This window comes from Rhea americana, unplaced genomic scaffold, assembly GCF_003343005.1.
Source record: "Rhea americana isolate MKP2758 unplaced genomic scaffold, rheAme1 scaffold_24, whole genome shotgun sequence".
In the NCBI taxonomy this organism is placed as follows: Eukaryota; Metazoa; Chordata; class Aves; order Rheiformes; family Rheidae; genus Rhea; species Rhea americana.
Genome location: NW_028186357.1, coordinates 3,658,167 through 3,678,299, shown reverse-complemented (window position 1 = coordinate 3,678,299; position 20,133 = coordinate 3,658,167). Strand labels below are relative to the sequence as shown.

General features: G+C 42.6%; 1 long non-coding RNA gene across 1 annotated transcript in view; it reads right to left on the bottom strand.

Moving 5' to 3' along the window:
• LOC146595068 (uncharacterized) overlaps positions 1–20,133 on the bottom strand; it is a 558,681-nt gene that overhangs the window by 110,501 nt on the left and 428,047 nt on the right. Inside the window, exon 9 of the long non-coding RNA XR_014896018.1 lies at positions 13,533–13,635. This is a non-coding gene — a long non-coding RNA (uncharacterized LOC146595068). The remainder of the gene's footprint in view (positions 1–13,532; positions 13,636–20,133) is intronic.

The window sequence follows — 20,133 nt, the reverse complement described above, 5'->3', positions numbered from 1 at the left end:
GTGGCGAGGGAGAACCCCCACTTTCTTCCTACTTGCCAAGTTAAAAGCTAACACGCCAGAGCCAACATCATATACTACATCTGGGCTTTGGCAGCTGGAAAGGTATGCTCAGACCTGGCACAACAAAATGGCTCAGAAAAGCATAAATATCAGTGAGGTTTAGTGTTAAAAAAAAAAAAGTCAGGGGCTTTTCCATTCAAAAATAAAATTCCAGGGAAATAATAAGCGCTTAGAACATGTATTATTTATTTTCATCAGAATAAAAGAGCCCCTACAGTATTTTGAAAGAATGTCTGTTTTATAGGTCTGCAGTGATAACATGTWGGAAGTAACTAACAATTATGTTATTTTTGTCCTCGCTAATAATGCTCAGGGAGCAATTGATGTTTCTTTTAGAGTTAATAAGAAACATTTGCAGCAAAAGCAGGAACTGTGGAGATAAAGCAATTGGCAAGAAATAGTATGTTTAAATACCATAAAACAGCCAGTATCCAAACAGGTGTGAGATAAAGTGGTATAAATAAACTACTCTGTATGCAGCCCATCACACAGCAGAGTTGTGTAAAAAATTGCATGAAATAACTTCACTCCTATTCAGACGAGAATATAACAAAACCAATCCTTGTGTCTCCTAATTAGCCTTAGCAGCTGAGAAAACATTTCTCATGTGGAAATTTCTAAAAGTTAAGAGTTGATCTGTAAAAATGGAAAACAAGYAAAAAAAGCAGTCAGACGTACAAACCTCGTGGAGGAGCCGTATCTGAATTTCAGAAACCTTGCCACCAGTTAAACCTCTCCACAAGTTAAAACCAGCTATTCCACATCGGCTGGTGGCATTACAATAGCTAGATGTTTATGTTATTTTTATTGGTGCTGCTTTCACAAACACACGGACGTTTGCCCTTTCTTCATCCAAACATTTGGTTGCATTAAGGATTGTTTGGTTTAGATTAATTTTTTTTTAAGACCAGTCAAATGCAAAGTAAAYCAGCACTAGCCGACATGAGGTGAAAATAATTACACATGCTCACATGACATGACTGATAAGCAGAACGATGGAAAATGGCTCACAACAAAATCCACCTGGTTTCTGAGCCGCTTACAAATTAGAAGCCACGATAGGTTCATTGGAAGGTTTGTCAAGATCCATTGACCTTTTGAGCAAATCAGGCTAACTGTGGCATGACATATTTTTATTTAACCAGCATGTGAATTTGTTCAGCATGGAAATTTTAGGTGACCTATTATGATTTTTGTGATTCTTGCTGTCTGTCTTTGGGTTCTTTCAAATTTGAGTTAAAGTGAAGGAATTATGTGCACAAGGGTGCATGTAGAAGCCCCTAGGGAGTGAAACTGCCGAATTTCAGACAGGCTTAGTAATCACAGCTTTCAAGTGTTCCTCTTTGCAACTCCCTTGTTTGTGAATCAGGTCCCTGAATCCAGCTCTGTGCTGTCCACGCTGTGCAGAAAGCCAAGGAAAACAGCACCTCTTCTGCAACTGCTTCTCTGGCCTGTATTGCAGAGCGTGAGTTGGAAGAAGCCACCTCTCCACTAATACTCTCTGCTGACAAACCTCTTCCATAATTAGTGTTTTCTATAGCATGGAGGAGTCTCTAAGCACAATGGCTTGGTTCACACCTGGTGCTAGGACTAAGGGAAACAAAAGTTACATAATGCCAATTTTTGCTTCTCTCTGAGCATTCCACGCTGGAATGATTCAGCATGCTGGATTAGGGGGCTAGTCTTGAGATTACGTGACCTTTYTCTTGTTAAAATCTCCTTCAGTCTCCACACACTCAGATTACTCTGGACCAGCTGTCCATGATCATGAGCAGATAGACATGACATTCAGGTTGGCACCACATATAGTTCAGAGTCCCTTAGCATCAGTCTTGGATTGCTGGGACTTGCTGGGCCAAGTCAYACACAAACGAATATGGTGTTGCAGAAGAACATGGCCCTGTGGCTGCACAGGAGCTCATGTCATTGGCTTTYGGGGTCCACCACTTCAGGCATGCTGTATGGAGAGAGCCAGTGGCCGCAAGATAAGGGTACTCCCACAGGATGCCCACACTGCTTGGTGGAGCACAACCAGAGCAGCCCCATGCTGCTCAAAATCAAGATGCACATGCGGTATGCTCAGGTGCAGCACCAAATAGATGTGAACCTTTGGCTGCCCAAGTACCCTCCTGCGCTAAGAAATGGGCCAGGTCAGCCCAGAGCTGGCCTGGGATCTTTGCAGTGTATTGCATTGCACAGAGCGTACATGCCCCATAAGAGCAGAGATGTTTAGAGAGAAACCAATAGAGCACGAGAGAGACAGAAATGGGAACACTGCTTTTTCAAGTTGGCTCTTTTCTGTTAACCACCAATAGATACGATAACTCCCAGCACTGCTACTAAAAAGTAAAGGAAAGGAAGCCAATGTTCTTTTATACTCTGACACATGGTGCATTTTGGTTTCACTCAGAGTAGCAAACCTTTTTCCCTTGTAGCAAGTATTATAAATAGGCCTACTTCTTATCAGATCCTCCTCTTAATGTTTTTCATTAGAAAACCACAGTTAATTTTAGATAATTGTTAGAGATAATCTCAAATTTGTGTGTAATGTATGCTCCAGTTCTAAGAAAAACATGACATTGGGGAAGGTACTGCCTGCCYAACAGCTTTTCATTTACAACACTGCTATGAGATCTCTTGTTCTTGTCAAATGAATCCTTGTGTCTTAGACATTCTGACTCCTATCTCTCAAAGCAGATAAAACTTTAACTTGCTTAGTATTTATTGTCTTCTATATTTTGTAACAGTTTCTGAGCAGTGTGTTCAGGGACTAAGCACACGTTCTACCAAACAAGAAGGTTTCCAAACAGTGTATGCCAGAACTCGCAGAGCCATATCTGACTCTTCAAGCTTTCCTGTGGGAGTCAATTTTACTTAACAGCAGTGGCATTTACTGCCAGAATAAAGACAACAGTTGTTTAAAAAAAGCACTTGTGTCACCCAGCACTATCAAACAGTCTGCTCTGCACTGCAAGAGATTTAAGATGAAGTGAATAGATGAAYTCTCAGTAGCAAGGAGAAGACCTATTTCTAACTCCAAAGAAGGAGGGAGGTTCATCTACCATTAAGAAAGGATTAAAAGCAGACTGCAAACATTACGTTAAGCCTTCTGGAAAAGACAAGCAGCAAAACTAAAAACATAAGAGAAAAAAAGCATTATGAGAAAAAAGGAAATAGTTGCCTCTCTCCCAGCGCTGAGCAAAGAAATAGGTTTCTGTTCAAAGTRTGGTCCTTCCAGTCCAATTTTCTTCCATTTAGAAGAAAAATTGAAAATTATTACCTGAATAGTATTAAATATATATAAAATACAGCAGTACATGGGGCTAAAATATGCAAGATGCCATATAAACAGAGTAAAAAGCAGTCTTGGATCTTCCACTTTGAATAGATAAAGAAAGGCAAAGGGTTTGTGTGCATTAGGATGGCCTGAGAGAAACATGAGGGATTTGAATATCTTGGTCTTTCTACTCCCAAGCAGAGACTGCTATTTCCTGAGCAATGTTCACTTTAACATCTGGGGCTCAATGTTGCAAATATTTCTGTWGCTGAATTCTCACAACATTTTGAAGGCTATGTACCTTGAATGCTATGTTTTTCTGGGCAAATTAATGGAAAGAGCTCTTGGCATACCGAAATACTAGGAAATTCTAACATCATGCACTAAATTTCAAATCTGCCTTTAGGAAAAGCCAACTTCCTTTAGAAATTGGCTCCTGCTCACTGGCAAAGGTGAGTAAGGTCAGGCAAAAAAGCAAACACAAGCCTACTTTTAACTTTGTGAGGAAATCTTAAACCCCATAAATTTCAGTACATTTTCCCTTTTATTGTGAAGTCCTGGCATATTTCTAATAGCAAGTTTTTTAAAAAAACAAAGTTCAGCTCTGCTATTTTATACTGTTTATGATATGTGTGAATGGACATGTATCCAAGTTTATAGCTGACAGCCCAATCAGAATGTCAGCCAGTCTAGAAGTCCGGAAAATTTGGGGGTCAGTCCCATTTTTCCACTCCCCGTGGTCCATGGAAACCCATAGCTTAGAGATCTTAAGATAGGGACACCATGTTTTTTCATCCCCGATATTAACTGTTGTTTTAAAACAGCATGTGTATGCTTTTCACTCAGATGCATAACCATAGAAAAAAGACAGCTCACTTCCATAGTTACTGGTGAAAGAGAATAAAATGAAGGTTGCTAGTTTTATTCGTATATCATAGTTCTGCCAGTAAGCCTCATTTCTGATCCTGCTGCTCCTGTCTTGCGCCTCAAGTGAGCCACAACTGCTAGTAAGATCTGAAGGCAGAGTGTTTTTAATGAAGTGGTATGTTAAACTCATTTTCACCTGTGATCAGAAGCCTTTCAGTATAGACTTAAAGAAGTTAAAAGTTAATGTATGAATGACACAGATTAGCTAGCCTGGGATATCGTAGAATGAAGTATTCTGCTCTTCAGAGCCGATTATTCTTGTGGCTGCATTTGCAAGTTAACAAATGAAGGGAAAATGCAAAACCCAATATATTAATAATAATAAAAAAAGGATCTTTAAAAATATCCACTAGGTCATAATGCATCAACAGCAAAATAGAGCACTGCCTGCTTTAAGATTTCCACAGTAGAAACTAGCAGGTTTGCACAAGTTCATTGGTTCTTACTGTCAGYATAGGACTTAGACATGCAAAGCTCTGTGGGGAAAACCATGTTGCGAGTGCCTCACCATAAGAAACTTTGTAMAGCAAAAAATGGCTGTATTTCCTGTTTTAAAATTATAGGTACTGGTAAATAGGTTTCTGGTATAGACCAGAAAGTTATCTTGAAAATCTCAAGGGTGAACTTTAATCCTATATAGCTCACTAACTATTCAGTAATGCTGACAAAAAGGCCAAACTATTGGCTATACTCTACTGTCCAAGGACAAGGATAATGTTGGTTTTTAAGAGGCACATTTTGTTCRCTGAAGCATATAGCACGCCGCCAAAAGGAATTGTCCATGTCTCTTGTTGGAGCAGCTGTCGCAAGAGGGTTTGTAACTCCTATCTCTTGACTATATAAACTTCCCATAACAAAAAGAAACTCACATTTAAACAATGTTCTCCCCCCCCCCAACATCTATGAGGTGACTTATTTGCAGCAAGACCAGTATGGATTTCTTCACCTCACCTCTCCTGTTAGCAGCCTTTGCTGGCCTTCTAGCAAGCTGTTTAGAAAGGATGACCCCAAATGGTYCTGCAAGGGGTGTGAACTAGTTGTGCAGAAGGCACAAAAATCTGGGAATCCTGGTTTTATTTAACTCCTTCCTTTCAGACCCTACACCAAATTCCAACTCCACCATAACACTGAACCAAGACCACAAACTTCAGTGGACTCCTTTGGACTGATGGCACTGTACAAGACAAATTTTATCGTATTGGCTCCAGAATGTGCTTTCTTTTCTAGTCTCCAACATCAGCTCCTCTGCAGCCGTGTAAAGACGCTAAGGCTAGCACCCTTGCTTGCAAATRGTTACAAGCTGCTTTTTGCATTGTATACTGTTACAGAACGAAAGGATTGTAGAAGTCTACACTCAAATTAACACTCATGAGTTACCTACAGCTGCAAGGCTCCACATAGGACAAGCCTGTATTTCATCGTCCACCTCTAGTGCAATCAGAGCCCCGTAATGACGATGACCAAAAATGCATCCCACTTTCCAAGTGCAGCATAGCAGAGAGTGGTTTTGGCGTCATTGCTCTAAACAAGACACTGATTAGCTAGTAATCAGCCAGCGATTAGCAGAGACAACTGGGTCACTTGAAGTTCAGCATATGTATTGTTTGCCGGGAGGCACAGGAATGCTAGCAGCATGAGCAGACCTCCTGATTGGAGTGTCCACTGCAAACATCAACTCAACAAACTTGGTTTGGCAAAACCAATTTGTTTCCCGYAGAAGTTTAAGCATAAATATTGCAAAATTAGAATCATGATATTGACTGGCTTTATAAAGCATCATAAAGCGTAGGTTATTCATGTTTTTTTAAGACAGTTTCTCTATATCACATCAGTGTTCCTGATCGTGTTAAGGGCCATTTTTTATTGAAGTCTACTATAAACAAGTTCTACCATGATGTACAGCAGTCTAACCACTGGTCACTTGGTATCAGATCTGGAGGTACCTAAAACTGGCTTACAGCTGATTTGCATAAAGGGTAATTACACAGTAGCTTTTTCTGAGCACAGATAGACCAGGAATCAAACCTGCAGTGACTTCAGTCAGCAAGTTTTCATTAGAGGCCATCTGACACTATGCGTTTGTGGCCCTCCTCCTGTCCCAAATCAAAGCTTGTATTGACTTTGGAAAGTCCGAATTACATCCTGTGAAACCTGTGAGTCCTACAAGCTCATCACTTTTATTTTGGGCCACCATCAAGAGAAATCAGGAAGCAAGTTCCAACCACTTTAAAAACAGGGCTAAATTTATACTCAAGAATTTCACTGTCTTCACATTACCTATTGCAGCTTATCCAGTTGCTAGGCTAGAGATATCCAGGATAGCTTATTAATGCATCACTAGCCCTATTTGAAATCCTCTTGTTCTTTAAGCACAGCAGCAGTGGAACTGATATGGTCCCACCTCAGAAGAGTGGAGGGCAGAAATCTCCAATGATGGCATTTTGGTAATCTGGGGAAGAAAAAAAAAAAAAAAAATCTGTGTACTGTCACCATCATCCCCTCCTTGCTAAAATGGTGGCTGTTTATTCCTACCAGAGGACAATTGCATTAATTGTACGAAAAAGCAGTTAATACTTGGAGTTTCTATATGACTAACAGCACCAGAAACTTGACCTTTAAGTCTCTACCTAAGGGTTTTAAAAAGGCCTGTTGTACAGCACTGTAAAATGGCTTGCATTTCCTGATAATACGAATTATCTGCAACTGGACCTCTTTTTCCTACTTCAAACTTGGTTACTGTTGACTTTTACAAAGGTTGTCATGTAAAATTCCAGGAAACTTAAAGCTCTTTTTTTCTTAACCTGGCCAAAAATTAAAGTCCTCTGTGAATCTGCCCYCTTTTCTTGTCATATCCTTTAGTGGGTGTTACAAGAAAGCAGCTATTCAGTTATTACCAGCACTGACTGTTTCGTTAAAGCACAGTATCTGAAGCAAAAGATACTTCAGAATACGAGTATGTCCCAAAGTTAAGCTGAGTCTAGAAACTGGAAGCACCGAATCCAACTAGAGTTAAATTAGACWGGAACAAATACGGACAAATCCTCAAGCCAAGAGGCAAAATATTTCKTGTTTCCAGTCTCCAGGACACTAAAGTATCCTGGCATGGCAACACTATATAATACTTGCAGCCTGATATGATACAAAACAAAGTCTGATGACTGTGTCCTGGAGATAATCCTTTCATTAGGTCCAGATTTGATCCCCAGTACTAGGCAATCTCGCTAGCCTGGTAAAGTAGAGCAAGCATTGCTGAAATCAGAAGGTGGCTCCAGCCTCTTCTGGAACAGAAACTGCTGGTTCAGGAGATGGCTTCCTTCCCCGAAGGAGTCCCAGTGCAGCACTAGCAGGGGTTGCGACACCGTGCAAATTGCAGTCTTGAGACCAAGGTCACTTGGAAGAGTTAGAAATAGCTACTAGTCTTGGCCCCATCCTCTCCTCCAAAGTCTCCTCTTCTCAGGAGAAGCGAGAGGGACAGAAAACCCAGGTACATCACTTGTGGACACGGCTGCCCTGCCACGGGTAACAGAACACATTTTGATTTTGCCATGTACATGCTGTTGTAACCTAACGTATGTGCAGAAATGYGACCTCAGATTAGAAAAACAGAAGTGAGGGATATAGAGATTTACAGGAAATAAAGCAAATGGAGAAGAGAAATATTTTTAAGTTTTTTCCTTGCCAAAATCACACATATCCACAATGTCAGTGCCAAGCCAGTGCCTGCTCTCAAAATAATGCCTATAGGGCTGAGAGAAAACATCACTGTAATTATTCCAGAACGATTAAAGGGTTGTTACTCAAGGGAAAAAAAAGCATTGGAAGAGCAGAGCTGATTTATAACAGCACCATTATTAGCAAGAGACAACACTCCAGAAGGGGGGGAAGAGCAGTAGGAAAAAGCAGAGATGGGGAAAAAAGTGCAACTACAAAAGGTGGTTTGCAGGAAGCAGCATCTCTCTGCTGCTCCTATACAAAATCCACCCAGTTTTCTCCTCAAATGGAAGCGGTTAAGAACGGTAACCAACCTTCTGAGGTTTTTATTTTCCAAAACCCCCCATCTTACCTACCTATTATGGAATAAGACCAAGGCTGATCAACACTGTCTTTTAGCATGAATCATCTTGTGCCCAGAAAGAGCATCATCAAAGCTGAGACAGAAAGCTGTTACAAACCCTTACTGAGCAGGATGCCTATACTGTTAATTGCAGAACATCTGCATTTCTTTCTCTGCTGTTAGGAGCATTTTAATCTATATGGACCACAGAGTCTTCTGTGACCTTCAACGTGCGGTTTTAGTGAAGATAAAACCGTTCTTGATGTCACATCAAAGCTCTTCAAGGAGCTTTGGCTTTAAATTCATCTCCATGTTTGGGCCTGAGGCATCTCCCTTGGCCCTTACGGAGGTTGCCACAGCAGCCCTGGAAGTTCACTGTCAGTAAACGGAGGCAAATGAAAGACAGCAGAGGCATTAGGGTTACCCCTAGGCACGGAGGGCGTGCTCGCCGCAGCGAGCACGGCGGASAGCTGCGCCTGCACCCCTTCCCAAGTGGATTTGGATGGCTCTTCTCCCTTAATTCCAGAAGCTAGAACTGCGCAGGAGGGGTTACGTAACGAGCCCAAAGCCGACAAGGCAAAGAGGAGCCAGCGGAAGGGCAGCCACAAAGGGGGCTCTGGCACGACAGAGGCTGACTTGCTGCTGCACTGGGATCAACGCTAGGATTTGGGATTTGAATACTTCCAGTATTAAACTGTTTGAGGCAGTCCACTGGAAAATATAGCAAACCCAGGGCAAAGATAATAATAGATACGTGAAGAGAAAGACAGATGGATTGAGCTTGCCTCATTCCTCAGCCTGTTAATTCATACATGGTTTATGGATTTTCTTGCCTGTTGTTGTTAAAATAATCCTAAAATCACCACTGAGCAGATCTCCTACGAAATACAGCCAGAACATCAGTTTACACTGCGAGAGGTTCCCATGTAAGCAGAAAGCCCTGTCCTTTAGAAACTGAAGTTCGCGTCTCCCATGCTGCACCTCTCTGCCCATCACGTGTTTCAAGTCCAGCAGGGCTAATAGGCTCCATAAAACCCAAGGACCGATTATACTTGGAGCACAACACAGCACTGACTATTATGTAGCAACTTAGCTGGTATATAATTACTTTTGAGGAAAATGCATTGCAGAACAACATCAGTTCTSAAAGATTTAAGTTATTAAGGAAGATTAAGGAATTTCACTCTGGAAAAGAGACTTCACAGTGACCTAATTGAAGTTTTTAGCATTCTCAAGGGAACTAATAAAAATTGGTTCATGCAAATTCTTCGTACTTTCAAAGAACATGAACACAAGAGAACATTATCTTAAAAAAAAAAAAAGAAATTGAGATCAAAAAGAATTTAAAACAAACAAACAAAAAAGAAWCAGAATAATTTGAATTAGAGGGGACTGTTCTACCAGGTCAGTTAATCCATCCCCTCCTCCCCCTGAATCACAGAAGGATTGATTTTCTTATCCTTAAATAATCCCTAATAGATGGGTGTCTACTTGAGCCAATGATGACAATTCCACAACCTCTCTTAGCAGTCTGTACTTTCAGAAGAATAAACATATTGAATAAATTATTAAAAGAGGCCACTGTGGGCAAGGAGAATCAATGAAATCTAGGGAGAACTTGTTAATAGAGGGAGGGGGCTAAAAGAGAGAGCACAAAAATAAGCTCATTAGATGAATGAAAGATGAAAATGGCAGAGAAGGAACAAAATCCTGCGGTGTATTTTTTTTATTCCTGCACTATTGTTTTCACTTGCTATTTAAAGAAAATGCATAAGAAGAACACCCACACATTTCTCCAAGCATTAAGCAATTTCAAGAATGATCACATTAAAACTGCAGCTAATCTTCTGTCAGCCTCTGACAAAGTAAAACGAACAAAAGAAATGCCCAGGAGTACGTACATGAACGACTTTCTTCCAAACTGAAACCAACACATTCGCAGAATATAATTTCAGGTAGATTCACAACAGTATATTCACCCATAGCAAAACATACATAGAAATAAACCACATTAATAAAATACTAATATGTGAAAGTTAGACTTTAAGGTCACAAGGTATAAAGACAAAGCTCTCATCCTGCAGTCAGGCACATATTTCRCTTCACGCAGAGGAATAGTCCCAGCCAGCTCACTGGGCATATTTACCTCTGCAAAGCATTACTCACTCTGTGGCTGCCACACCAATTAACTCTGAGAAACTCTTGCCAGTGTCCTTGGTGCAAGATTGTCATCACAGAACCAAGTGCTTTCCACACCGCTGTGCCCTAAATACTTGCCACAGGAACACAGTTAGGATTTTACACTTGAATTGGGGCTGGGGGTAGATTACCYGGGTGCTGCTACGGTCTCCGTGCTGCTCATGGCTGCAGGGGATTACRTCTGGCTTAGAAGTAAACCTGATCCGATTTTCCCATGGTTTCTCCAGAACAAGCTGGCTGTGAAACCATGCAGAAAGTATGGCTGAAGGGCAGCAGGAAAACTGAAGCTGGAGAATGGGGCTGTTAGAGCCTTTAAGAGTTCACACAAGCTCCAAAAGCTGCAACAGGCTTCAGCTGATCTTGGGTGTAACTCAGATTCTTTGAACTTCTACGTGGTGGCTGCCATCCTTGCACTGCAGTGCTTGGAGACAATTTGTTTTCTAGAATGAGGTCAAAACTCCCAGCTCTTCCTCTCTTCCCTTTCCTTTAAATGCTCTTGGAGGGCTATTATTAGATGTACACAAGTCTCCTGAGAGGAGAGGAGAGGGAGGGAGGGAGGGAGGGATGCGGCTTGATTGCTTTTGCTCTGATGGATTGCCTAATTGCACACAGTTACATGTGACATTTGGATCTTTTCCTTTATGCATTTTGGGGTTTTGGATTTTGGTTAGGGCATTTCTGATAGAYATTTAACAGGGACTGAAAAACAAACAAATGCAGAAGTGGAAGACGTTTTCACTGCCTACAAAGTCACTAAYAAACATGCTGTGTTTCAAGAGAGGCTGAAGAAACTATCAAACAGGTTTTTTTTTAGGCGTCCATAAGTCATGACAGCACATACAATATTTGCAATAGTTGTTCACTCCATATATATGAAAAAGTGGATCAGTTCTGCTCTGTCACTGACACTCTCCATGTCCCGTTAATAATTTTTACTGTTCATTAGCCTTACTTCTGCAACTTCACTATTTATTCAGGCTATTATGCGTACAGCATGGCCATATACTCTTTAGTAACCCTCTGTTCAAGGCATTTAAGTGACCTACAAACTATAATTATAATTCTATAAGTACTTTCTGTCACTTTTACTATCAAGATACGGATTTATATATCCACAGAACTGATTCACATAATTGCAACGTTCTACCTGGTTCGTTTTCAAATGTAGCAACATTTTCCTTAAGAGGAAAAGAAAACAACTCTCATTTGAAAAGTTCACTGTTAAGTTTTGATTGTGTTTCATCAGGACTTTAGCTGCTTGTTAGGGTACAACCCTTGCTGGGATTAATCTATCTGTATGCAATGGATACAGACCAACTTTTTTGTTYCTCACAGGTAAACCTATACTTCCCAAGGCATTGAGTGCTTTCTCTCTCATGCAGTTTTATATTTTTGTTAACCCCTTTGCTAGTGAGATGTGAACTCTCATTCTGCCTTGAAATACATTTTGCACAGTACTTGGACTGGCTACTAAAACCAAATGACCTCACTTCAGCTTAAGAGACACTGTGGGAAAAAGATGATGATCAAGAAATAAAGATTCTGTTTTCCTCCATTTATATTATCTTTTGCTTCTAATAAACATTTAAGTAAAATTGAATTTAACTTAACTTGAGGATTGTTTAAGCTTAACAGTCATTGGTTTATTGCAGTTACTTTCAGAGAATTTTTATCTTAAAAATCTTTGGCATTACGCCAAGAAACACTCTAACTTTCTTCTCCTTCGTCTTTAAGCTTATGACTTGCTTGTGCAGTTGTTGTATGAAAGTGATTTTACATTTTTTCTCCCTCTTATAGGAAAACAGATGGAGAAGAATTTATCTGCAGTTGGGATTTGCTGCATATAATTTATTTCACAGGATCAAGTAAAAGATAACTGTGAGCTCACGCTAGCCAAGCTTCCAGGACACCATCACTTCCAAATTATATATATTTTTGAGATTACAGTCATGGAGAGACGTGGGTAGAAAGCCATTGAGGCATTTTTTTTTGATTTCCATTAAGGCTAAATGCTTCTCTGTAAATATACAGTACATTCCTAGTGCTCCCTCTTGACTGGGTGGTTCCCATGAACAGAAATATATTTTGTATTCTATTTCCTAGCTTTCTGAAGCACTTGATATTGAAGAAACAGCCTAAGCACCTAAAAGAGCTGCACGCGTTTCCACCGTGGGTACAAAGTTGTGTCACTTTGCCATATGCTCAGACTGCGCAAACGGGATGGAAATCATTCTGACACGAGCATGTTAGCGAAGTACCATTTCTCAGTGGAAATTTTCTGGTATGTCCTATTGTTTTAGCATTACATTTTATTATTTTTTGTTAATACGGTAGGAAAATCGCATTGCTTCCAGAACACGTTGATGCTAGTCAGGACGCTCTTGAGGCTAACAATGAGTCAGGACTCTGGATTCTCACCAAGCTTCCCTGCCATCGAGCTGCATTCGTTTTTCTTCCTCCTTAAGGAACTAGTTTTAATTGGCCTCCTTAGCTTTGGATTAACTTACATCATACATTTCATAGTATATATATATTCCAGTGGAAGAATACAAACAGTGCCATGCAAATTAATGCTCTAATCAAATTAAAAGTTTGAATGACATATATAGAGCAGTGTGGAAAAGAGGCTCTGCACTGCAACATGATGATTCCCATTTTGCGCCTTACAAATCAGTCATCCGCAACGCACTTGGGGAGTGATAAAGCCAAATCACACTTGTGAGTCAAACGCTGAAAGAGTCGTGACAGAAAGCTGTACAGCAAGCAGACTTTCCCTTACCACGTGTTTTAACACAGTCGGGCACAACACTAAGTTATGGAGGACACGCGGCAGGTCTGAACGGAGAGGGGGAAAGGTAATTTCCACTAGGAAAGGAAACAAAGGGCTTTTTTGCCAGCAGTGCAAATGGGACATAGAAGTTCAATTTCTGTTAATTTTCAAAGCACCTTGTGAACCTTTAACCCTTTCACCCACCCTTTTTCTTGCAGCTCCACTGTCTAGGACAGGAGCCTTACCTGGGCAATAGACTGCAGAGAGCAGCAGCGCTGGCTGTCACTGCCCGCGACGGTGGGATGTGGCCACAGACGTGTATCTCCTCTCTCAGACCAAGAAGCTTCCCTATAAAAAAAGAGTTTGTATTATAGCAAAGATGTAGGATGAAATACTGCCAGCACATGCTTTTGGACAGTTGAATGCCTCTCAATACCACTCCAGTGCCAACAGCGCTGTGATAATTCCTCTCTCCTCCACGCCCCAGATCGTTTCACTTCTCCACAACACACTTCTAGTCCTGTGGCTCCGCTTGCTTTTCTTTGCTTTTTCTTTTCCTTCTGGTCCTGAGTGCAGGGTCGTTGACTGCCTTAATCAAATCCCACACCATATTGGAAAGTACAAGGCGTAAGGTGCCATTTGACAGACTAACTATCCCCTGTGCTGGCTGGCATCTGATTTTCCTCAAAGAACTGAACTTCAGTAAGACCTGCATGGTTCAGTTCAGGAAGAAAGAGAGGCCAAGCACCTTTCTAATCACAGACCTTTACCCCATGAGGTCTGAATCCTTGCTTTAAGGACCACATCAGAAGATTTATGAAGTCTGCTGCTTTGTTCCTGTTTTTAGGAACTACTCCAAGTCACCCTGGAGTCAACAGGAGTCCTTTCACTGCCACGACTGGGCTTTGGAGCAGGTTCATAGAGAATGTCACTTCTCTGTGATAAAAAGAGGTGAGCACTGAACATGCTCAGCATTTCCACTGATGCTCACGTAGGGTGGAAGTGTTTCTTTCCAGATGAGTGATCATCCTGCACAGTCTGTAGAAACACTAACCAGATGCAGCACTTACCTAGTTCATCTTTCTATTATTCACAGCACTAAAGATGCAGCTTTAAGAACACTTTAAGATACCTTGAATAATCACTGGAATTACCAGTTTCACAGCTAGACTCTTACAATGTTGAGCCCAAAGGGACCTAAATGAYGGCAATTTTCCCTTGGTCAGACAATCAGAGCTTTCATAAACCAAGCTCTGAAGAGTTCATTACAAATTACTGCTATGTTTACTTTGATTTTTACTTTCCTTTATGGTCCAAAAACAGCTGTTTAAAACCCCTTGCATTATATTAGTGTGTGTGTGTGTGTGGGGGGGGGTTTCTAGGTAAGAAAATTAGATTTTTGATATGCCCCAAAACTCTGGATCCTAGGACCCCAGAGATACCTAAGATGTGATGCCTGAGACAGAACGAGTAAAGATGATGGATTTTGTTAGTGTTTTATAAAGATCTATTTAATATTAGCTGTCATACTCCCCAATACCTTCATTCACTAAATGACAAGATGACACCTGTTTCCTGCCAAACCTGTTAGTGATTTGAATGTAAATAACGTTGCTTTCACTGGGCAGTAACATCCCCCTGAACCTCCAGATAATGCAGAACTCTTCTCTGCTGCCAGAAGGACAGCGAAGCTGCTGTGTTTGTAGCTAGGAATGTTTTGKGCCTGTAATGGGGGGACCCAAAACTGGCAAGGAATGGAGCTAGCTGTGCATGGTTGGCTGCAGGCTCCAACATACCTTAACTACATTATCCCCAGGACCTGCCTACTCCCTGCAAAGACCTTGGTTTGGATTGCTGATGCTTTTACCGACAGAATGAGGAAGAGAGGATCTCCCCTTGCGGAAGCACCATGCTACCAGAGCRGCAGCTGGGCCCATCTCTTTGCTCGGCAGCTTTAGAGAGAGCCACAAGCGTTTCCACCACCGCGTTGTCACCGCTATGCGCCACAGGTGTCCCGACACTCTGTTTTTCAGTATCCATTAACAAAAAGGATGCTGGTAAGAAGAATATTAGTTAGTATAGGGGGAGACAAGACACAAAGTTGTATGTGGGGATCGGATCAGCTTGTTCACTCCCAGCTCACACACGCAATCAGCACTTACTGACTTGAAAGTGGAAGGTGTGCCATGTCAAGTAATCTCTCCRAAGGACGTGGGCCTCTGTTGGATCACGCTATTCCGCTCTCTCTTTGGGGCTGTTTCTCTTTGGTTTTCAACTGTCTCGTCATGATATATGTGTACTGTGCATACCATGGCACGTCAGGCTAGATCAGACTACAACTTGTCACACATAGCAACAAATTAAGGCAGTATGAGTGAGCTGCAGACACATATCCCATGACAYGGTGAAGTTAATAAAACTTAGTTTGATGGAAAATATTTTGGTGCGTAGTAAGCATCCTTTGAATCMTGTTTCCTGCTCTCTTGGCTGGTTAAAATCATTATTTTTAACATGCACAATTTGAAATTTAAAAGGTAATTATACTTCGTAGAAGCATACTTCTAAACATTCATCTACGTGGCTCCCTTTGTTCTTGCCACAGAGTAATCCGTTACTGTCCTCTCTGCACAGTTATTCCAAATTGCATTATTTTATCATTCATTTTGCATTATTTGAAGGTGCCACTCTGACACCAAAAAAGACGAGCAAGCTCTTGATAACTGACGGAATCAGCCACCTTGGAATTTATTAAAAGGAAGAGGGACAAGTGTATTTTTGGCTAGTAACAGAGGCACCCCAAATTCTAGCCCAGATCTCCGTTCAACCATCACCCGAGCATTTCTGAGGTCCCGTGACTTCCCTCTGCTGCCCCTCCGTGCGCTTCCCCGGCTTGGGTCAGAGGTGTTGAAGAGCTCCATGAACCAATCCCTCTCCCAGCCCTCTCCTCTTCCTGCACAAGCTGGGTGCGTAGTGGAGACAGCTGGGGGGGCGAGGGGGGCAAATCCGTAGAGGAGGAAGAGGCTTGAACTCGGAGGGCCAAGGCGGAGCGCCGGGGAGCCGGAGCGCCGCGCTGGGCTCGGCCAGGCTCCCCCGGTTTGACTTGCCCCGGCTTCAGTTCAGCGAGATGCGAAGCCATGCGGTAGTTTCACRGAAGCGGAGGGAAAACAACAGGGCTGTTACGCTGCTGGGGTCGGCGCCGAGTGAGCATGTTTCCGTCAGCGTGGCGGCAGAACGGAGAAAGAGAAAAAGAGTCAGGTGGGGCTGCTCCCCCAACGTGTTCCGTTTTGGTGCGACAGCCACGAAACCCCCTGAAAAGTTTCATTTTGGATCATGTCGGGGTRTTTTGATTGATCTAGAATGGAAATTTTTGTTTTGTTTACATTTTTTAACCCAGAAGTTAAACCACCAACAAACCCCAAGCCCTCGCTGAGAAAACCTTTTTTTCAAAAAATGTCGAAATGAAACTTAAAGCCCTCACAATTCTCTCTCATAGTGAGAAGTCTGATATTCCCTTCATCACATCACTTTCAAAATAATCATCCTGAACAAAAAAAAAAAAAAAAAAAAAAAAAAAAAAAAAAAAAAAAAAAAAAAAAAAAAAAAAAAAAAGGTTAATTCTGGAAAGTAATTGTTTTAAAAAAGGTCAGAATTACATGGTTTATTTTGAAAACAATTTGAAACATTTAAACTTTCCTGGGAAAAGAAATTCCTCTGGTTTTCTTTCTGGCAAAACTCTTCCTTACATTCAACCTGAATTTGTGAAGAGTTTTCCATTTCAAATTGCACTTTTTGGCAAAGTTAGTCTATCCTGGAAAGATTCCACAAGCTCTGTCAAAACTGGCCCCTGCTTACATACTTCCCTGACTAAGAGATTTCATCCTGTAAACGGGGGATAATAACAAAACTCCCTCACCAATGGAGAAAAATCCACAGGTTGACTTGTTCCTATTGGTAAGACAGAAAGGGCCGTGGGAGACACCGCAGGCTTCGACTTTTCGCTGCGTAACTCCTGACAACAGAAGCAATTCTTCTCTTGGATTTTGATGGAAACTGGATCAGCTCCTAAAAATCTTAACTAGGTAGATGAGCAAAGAGCTAAAAGATAAAAGAAGCGTAAGTGCTTTGCAATTATGATATAGAAGACCTCTGATTTGCAGAATTACAATGCAGCTATTGAGTTTAGTTTAAAGTGATAAAYGGACGCCGGCACCCGGCTTCTGGCAGCAGCGGTGCAGGATGAGGGATCGCCGCGTCCRGCGGCGAGCAGCAGCGGGGACAAGTCCCTCGGCTGCACGAGGTCCAGTCTCGCCGGTATTCCCGTATCACCCACCAGCGTCTCGCTTATCCTGTCCTCTTCCTGACCGGGAGGGAATTTCACTACTAAACCGGGCAAGCAGGTGGCAGAACGTTTTGGGTGGAATTTTCCCGTTTCATCGTATGTGCCATGTCTGAGACTGGATTTTGCTACAGACTCGTAGCCTAGGGCAGCGGGCAGGCCAGATGAGGCTTCCCTGGAACGGGCAACAAGCACGCACAGAAAGAAAATGGATAAAACATTAAAATGACAGCTTGCTGAGGTAGCTTTTTGTCAGAGCAGCTTCAGCCGGATCACCAAGTGATGTGCAGCGGTTGACACCGCTCGCTGTGACGTGGTGAAACAAAGTCGACGCTTCGTTTGCCCCGCTAGACCAGGATTTGYTGCGTGCGTGTAAAGTCCAAAGCGGGCCACAACAGGTGTGGCAACAAAACCGCGGCCGTGCGAGGAGACGGGCCCACGCAGGACGCGCCACCCAAACGTCTCATCAAACTTCGTCGCGATGSGTTCAGCGGTTTGATCAACGAGCCGTGCGCTGCAGCTCACGTCCGCYGTCCACGCGAGAACGGTTCTGCGCCCCATGCGATGTGACAGCGCAGATGCAGGAAACGATGTCAGAGCGAATAAAAAAGCCTCGGAGCCAGCGGCAGAGTAAGTGTTTTGGGCAAAATTCTGGCCTCAGGAAATCGATGGCAACATTCCCGCCGCCTGCTGCAGCGCCAGGGTTTCGCCCTTTACCTGCAGACAAGTCGGTGGATGCTCAGTAGCATGAATATCCATTACACTGGGCTTTATTTTTAAAAATACTGGGGTTTAGCGTCTGAACATCATTTCCAATAAGCTTTTGTTTAGCTCACAAAGGTCAATTAACGTAATTCCAAAGCTTCTGGATCAAGTTTTGTATAGATCGTTCTCTCTAATGCATCCGTCTGTCATGAACTACTCACATCTTCAATTTTCACTTAATTCCCTTTGAAGTTACCTGTATGCCAAAAGTTAAGCCTCTTTCTTTAAAAAAAAAAATCTTTACAGAATCAGGGACACAGTATTTCTAACTCCCCATTCAGCTGATGTGGTAAGAGCAATAAGGAAGGGCTGCGATGTAYGCAGATTTACATGCTGCGTTCTTCCCCCAAGCTGCTGCAGAACAAAAAAAAATCCTCTCTGCAGGGAATCTTGTAGTGGTTAAAATATATATTTTARTTTTCTCCATTTCTTCTACTCAAACTGAACTAGCAGGTACAACACATTTACATACAAATATGCATACAAGTATTTAAGAACAGTAATCRTACACAAAGGCCGTGGAGGATGCTGGAAAAGCATGCACTTGTTTTAACTGCTATAAAAGTATTTTTTTSGAAAGTTAAAAATGGAAAATATTCACGTGCTAATTACCGCAGGATGTGCAAACATAGGAAGGGTTTTTTTCTGTGTTTTCAGAACCTTTACGAGAAATGTTGCCATTTAATTCATGTATATCAYGAAATTTTTAAATTTACATTCCTACTGGTTCCAACAAGATTATTTTATCATCTGCAGAAGGAAATAATAAATACCCATAAATGTAATAAAACCTGCTTGCATAACATGTTATTTTTTAAAAGAGAAAGATAACTTATCTTAGCTGCTGCCAAGTATTTAAGTCATCTTTGTTTYGAGCATTCACTCAAAGCTCAAGGACTTCAGCTGGGAAAGCGTGCAAGCGTACAGACGTGTGCACGGGGCACTCTCCCCCCGGGACAGCGGACATACCCGCTTTGTGCAGTGGCAACTGGTGATGAAAGGCAAAAAAAGGATTTAAGTGGCAGTTCCTAATCTCTCAGATCTGCAGACAAAAGGGGAAAGCAATCCTCTATTAAACCGACTAGTTTTCACAACTTGTCGTGAAAATTTCGCCGGGTCTCTGTGTGCTTTGTGTGGCTCCCCGAAACGCCAAGGACCCGCTGTTTCCCTCGTGGCAAGGTGAACCCTTCCCCGAGAGGTGCGGGAAGGCCATTTTTAGCTACCGAAATCTGGGAGAAAGGGGATGAGCCATAAATAAAAACACGCATAAACAAACACGCAAACGATCCGTACACAGCATTTTGCTGATAAAGCGCAAGAACGAGTTCAAAAAGCCAAGGGGAYGAGAGGATGGGGAAGGAAAGAGGGAGGAAAGCGCGAGCAGCCCCGCGGGCCGGCGCGGACCCGTGGCGGCCCCGCAGGTCTCGACCCTTTCCCTCTCCGCTGCCGGAGAGGCGCTAGGTAGGCAACATTTCCCTCGTTTTTGGATCGTGCAAAAGCGCATTTTTGCCTGCACACGGTCTGCTCTGCAGCTAGGCAGCAAAACGGCACGGACCGACCCGCTCTGCACGCAGCGGCCGGGCTTCGGGCAGCGCGGGGCCGGGGCGGGCGGGCGACCCCGGCCGGGCAGGGGCTCGGCAAGGCCCGCCGGGGCTCCCGCAGACGCGGAGCCCGAGCCGGGCCCCGGGCGCTCCGCTTCGCCCGCGGCAGCGGCAGCAGCAGCAGCGCCACGGCGAACCTTCCCC